At 48.4% G+C, this 5,320-nt stretch overlaps 1 pseudogene; it reads right to left on the bottom strand.

The window, feature by feature from the left end:
• Positions 1 to 1,457: 1,457 nt before the first annotated feature.
• On the bottom strand, positions 1,458 to 2,281 carry Spin1-ps2 (spindlin 1, pseudogene 2; annotated as a pseudogene).
• Positions 2,282 to 5,320: the final 3,039 nt, after the last annotated feature.

Here is a 5,320-nt window from a genome sequence, read left to right as displayed (position 1 = left end):
AGCTACCAGGCTTTTACAAAACAAATTGAGAGCAAGTGGAGGTTTGGCTAGTCAACTAAGCACATTTCAGTTCGATGTCGGGTTCAAACAACCTCACGGGAACAAAGCATGAATGTATTTGTTGGCGAAGAGCTGCGATCCACCCAAAACCAGCAAGGATGACCTTCCAGTAACACATCATAGACATGCAAAGCCCGGAGCCCACAGAGGGAATGAACCTGCATGAATAGCACACTTGGAGCAAGAACAGACACTGCCACAACAGGGGTCAGGGCAAGAAGTCATATTGGTCTAGCAGTCTCTGTGAGGGAAAGCCAGGAGGAGTGGCGGGGAGTAAGGAAGGGGAGAAGAGGCCTCCTGACCATAATTATATAGCAACAATAGTAGTAATAAAAATTAAAAAGTCCCAGAGAACTTGAGAGAAGCCAACAATGCCATACTTAAAACTGACATCTCTAATACAAATGCACTGTTCTTGCAGGGATTTACCACATATACAAACCGCTGACATAGTGTTGCCTTTTAAGTCCATGTAGTAAAATCCCGATGACAGGTGTGGACAAGTGGACTAATGTGCCGTCTAGAAGCACATCTATATTATTCCATGTGAACCAAGGACCCAGGCTCTATTGTCAAAGTAGTTGTGATTAAAGAGTAAACAACAACAATAACAGAAGCAAACAATAACAACAAAAGCACAAAAAACTACAGCTTAGAGTTGAAGGCAGCCTTTTACCCAGATTTCTCTACAGTTTACTAAAATTCTACTGTGGGGCATGGACTGTTTATGTCAATTTTATTCCTGGACTCAGCTAAAAGCCTCCAAATTGAAATGGCACTCAGAAATTCTGACTTTTGAAACAACCCAAATGTCTCTGTGTGTTTCCTGTGCCCAAATTTAATTTCAAACAAGGAACACCATATTATAAATATGACTGACTTGGGTCGAGCACTCCTGTTGAACTGGAGAAAACATATCCCCTCCGCCCCAGTACGGAAGGAAATGCGTGTCAGTGCTGAGTGCCTCTGTGTGCGTATAATATATACATAGGCACACAGACGCAGACCTACAAAGGTAGCTATATAGATGCATAATATCTCAAAAAGGCAGTAACAAAACTAAAAATCTAGGTTTGCATTGTGGCAGCAGAATAATACAGTGTCAGAGTGAAGGGAAAATGGGTACAACTTATCCAGGTATAAATGATTATGATGCTAGCTTAACTTTACCACCTTGCTTGTAACGTCCCACAGACAGCCTTCTTGTAAGAGGGACGACCCCTCACACAGACGCTCTGAAGAGGGAGGACTCCCGTCACAGACGTCTTCTGTTCAAATCAGTCTGCACTCTTCAGCACAACACCGGCTCTGCTGGTGGAGATTGTGGGTTCGCAGCGACTTCTAAGCTTTCCTTAAACTGGAAAGGAATCGAGTCTTTATGTCGACAAATCATACATTTAATAGTTCCACAAACTTGGCAGAGTTTGTGATGACATCTAGGCTGTTTTCACCAAATCACAGACATAAATATGGAAGTCGTCAGCAAACTTGCTGAAATAGACAGAGGGCTTGGCCTCTACTTGATGGATGACCATGAGAGTCTTTTCAAGCCTTCTTCTTTGGCATATTTCACTTGCTTGCCTACCAGGCTGTCCACAACTTCTCCTGACTCCCTTTCAGCTGGAGGCAAATCACTGGAATCGGGTATGATGCGGAGGTCGCCTTCTTTGTGATCATCTAGGAGCTGGTACAAGTACAAGACAGCGTCCTTCTCATAGGTGATGCAAAACCATGTGTTCATGACAGGTGCCCGTGCCCAGACCATCCCCCTCCACTCATCTTTAGAGCCATGCTCTGTTGCAAATATGTGCTCCGCTGCTTTCCAATCATTGTGTCCGCTAAGTGTGCATCGCTCATCGGACATGTTGCAACTCTACCAGGAAGGACTTCAAGTGCAGGAACTTGTTCATCTTTATTAAGTCCTAGTCCATCGATACAGAAAATTCCATCATCCTTTTTATAAGATACAGGGAAGGATTCATAGGCACTTGGTAAAGGACAGTCCCCTTCCAATGCATGACAGGGCCATTGCCCTCTCTCCACCCGTGCTGGATCCTTCCTCCTACAATGTTCCGCGGGGCAGGGGACACAGATTTCCCACACTGGTCCGATATGCTTTGTGAGATGTCCTCTTCTTCATCCTGTTTGCAGATACTCCAGTATGGCCTGTATCACCTCTGGACAGCGGGCCAGGTGTCTTCCCAAATGGGTCTTCATTCATCTGTATCCATGTGAGCAGCAGAGCCGCTGGACTCGGGTGAACATCCAATGTTCTCAGCTACGAGGCTGCCCACAGATGAGTCTTCTGGTTAATCCACCATCCAGGTGTCTGCTTTACAAGTCCAGCAAAAACAGGGCATCCCAAGCACTCTGTCGGCCACTGAGGCTGCCCTCGAGGCTGCCATGGCTCGCTCATGCTCCCAGCGGGCCCAGCCCGAGCCAGATGGTGCCTCCCCACCCTACCTCCTCACCGCAGCCTCTGCCCACCACTCCCCTACCCCCTAGTCCATTTTCAAATTAGGTGGTTTGTTGTCGTTTGTTGTGGTGTTTGTTGATGCTGCTGCTGTTGTTATGGTGTGACTCAGTTATATGCACATATTTTCCATTATCTCTCCCAGGATACAAGGTCTGGAAATAATACCCCTCCAGGGTAGACCTTGCCATGGCTCCCGGTCGATTATTCCTTTACTCACAATGGTACAGGGCTTCCAGCTTGAAAGTCAAAACTCTGCAGGCCTCTAACCATTGCTGGCATCCACACCCACCACTGTGTTTTCAAACACTGTTCCCGCTACAATGTCACCTGTCCATTTCTACCTTTGTCTGTTTTTTGATACCTGATACTGGGTAATCTGTGAATTAAAAGACATTGTTAGACACTGCTTGTCTGGTGACCCCTAGTTGGAGGCTGGTGCTGGTTTCCTCACAGTTTGAAGGATGCAAGCACAAATGGGCAGAGAAGGCACAAAGGCTCACTTCATAGCAACCCACTCTTGAGAAATTTCCCTATTTCTTTCTTGGATGGACATGCAGGCCTCCCTCCGTCCCAGACACTTAGGCCCCGTGCTTATCCACCCAAGCCTTCTCAGTCTGCTGCAGGCTGCCGCACTACTACGGGCTGGGAGTAATTTAACCAGTCCTAGCCCTTCCACTTCATGTGCAGTCAATCCTCCCACAAGACCTTGCCAAATTGAGAGCCTCGCAGTTTCCTGACTTCAGGGTCCTGGCCCTCTGCTGTTAAGCAACACATTTGAGAACTGAAGATTGGCTGAGCAGTCCCTGGTTGCCACTACTCAATCACAATGAACAACAGATGGAGACGCTGGCCTCCAAGTGCATGAAGCCACCAACTCCAGTCACTGCTCTGATCTCAGCATAACCAGGATATCCAGCCCAAATATCCGGCTTCCCCACCCTCTCCAGCCCAGGTTCCTCATTCAAGAAGCCAGGAACCTGGAGTGCTGCAAGTCTCTCGCAATGCCCGAGGGGAGTTATGCAGAATCAGGAGAGCCTCGGCAGCATACCTGACCTTCTGCCTGTCTTCCACAGCAGAACAGATGCCCTGGTTGCAGACGACTGGGTCCTGAATGTAGACTTCAGGGATCTGGTTGGACGTCCTGTTGCTCTGGTCACAGATGACAGAAGCCTCGGTAGCAGTACCAGGAGTCTGGGAAGAGATGTTGGAGACCCGCAAAGGCATAGAGCAAGAGAATGCATTCTGCCAAGGCAATCCCATCCCCCCAAGATAACAGACCCTTCGGCCTCCACTCCTTCCGAGCAAACCCCCGTCTCTAAGAGGTTCTTCTCTGTCCTTCCCTTCCCTTCTAGAGACCTTGTTACTACTCATTTACCAGCCAGGACTGGTGCTGGCTGAACAAGAGGAGCAGTCAGGGCGCTGGGTCACATCAGAGACCCTGAGAATGAGGAGAGGAGAAGCCAGGAGCTTAGACAATCCCCATGAACACAACTGCAAGTACTCACGTGGAGATGGGTTCCCTGCGAGACCGGGCTGCGGGGATGTGAATATCTGCAGACAGTGGGATATATGACAATGGTCTTTGGGGTCTGACTGGACCCTCTCCTTAATTCACCCCCTTTTCCTTCCAACCTCCTTCCACTCAAGACAATACTCTCAAGTGTGACCTCTTTTCCCTGGGTAAAACGAAGATCGCCGATTGCTGCTTGAGCGCGCAAAGCACCAGGAAAACGTGAGTATGGCCTTCTTAGAACATTGGCTCTTGCCTCTACTTTGCCCACTGCCCACGAGTCACAAAGGATATGCCGAGCACGGCTGGCAGCCACATTCTCTGCTGTCCTGGAACAGTTCCCTGGGTCTCTGTGGCACTCCCGAATGTGCCTCCAGGTTTCAACAGAACCTTCTCTCGTGCCCATTCACCTCTGCCTGAATCAACAGTCTCAACGCATTTGACAGGCAACCATGTGGTTTCAGCATTGTGCTTGTCCACTTTAGTGCTCCTGGACAGACTATTTTACAAATATGCCCACCGTGAGTGCACACCTTAGAGAGATTCTTCGCCAAGTGTGTCAATCAGGAAATAGCAAAACTCTGAGGATCTGGTCCTCAGTTAGCCTTGTTCGTTCGGCTTGCAAGTTAGGCTGCAATGCTACTCTGTTGTTCCCCTTTCATTTTCATTTCCTTCAAAGCACCCCTCCTTCACCTCATCATTCCTTCCCCCATCCCTCACCCTGCTCTTTCCATGTGTCCCTCTCTACCTACTGTCCCTTCTTCTTTCTTTGGCTCCTAGTTCTATGGCACTAAGCATGAGGCTTGATGCACAGGGCAATAAGCCGCAGCAGGCTCCACGGTCTTATTTTGTACTCACAGGCAGGGTATAATCATAGGCTAGCTGAGATCCCTTGGGAAAGATCGGGTCATTTGTGGGTTCAAAGTCACCGGAGTACGGGTCATATTGATAAATATGGGCCACAACAGCATCAGAGGCACATGGAACATTTCCTGCAAGGGCAGACAACCCTGTTAAAGATAAGCTGTTGACCACCAAGACAGAAAGGATGGCAATGTTTTAAGATGGTGAAAGCTGTGGAGAAAGGCATAGCTCTCCAAACCTTGGGGACCACACAGCCTCATATTTTTGGCTTCTTTTTCCTTCCTGTAATTGGGACTATCGAGTCCCAAAGAGAACTGAAGCCTTTCCCCAGCCTGGATGCAGGTACTAGAGAGGATTGATGGTAGACTCAGAGTTCAGGGCACAGTTGAATCTGTCTGGACAGTGACTGC

Source organism: Rattus norvegicus, chromosome X, assembly GCF_036323735.1.
Source record: "Rattus norvegicus strain BN/NHsdMcwi chromosome X, GRCr8, whole genome shotgun sequence".
Classification (NCBI taxonomy): domain Eukaryota; kingdom Metazoa; phylum Chordata; class Mammalia; order Rodentia; family Muridae; genus Rattus; species Rattus norvegicus.
Note: the sequence above shows the minus strand (reverse complement) of the source record. Positions and strands in the feature narration are given on the sequence as shown.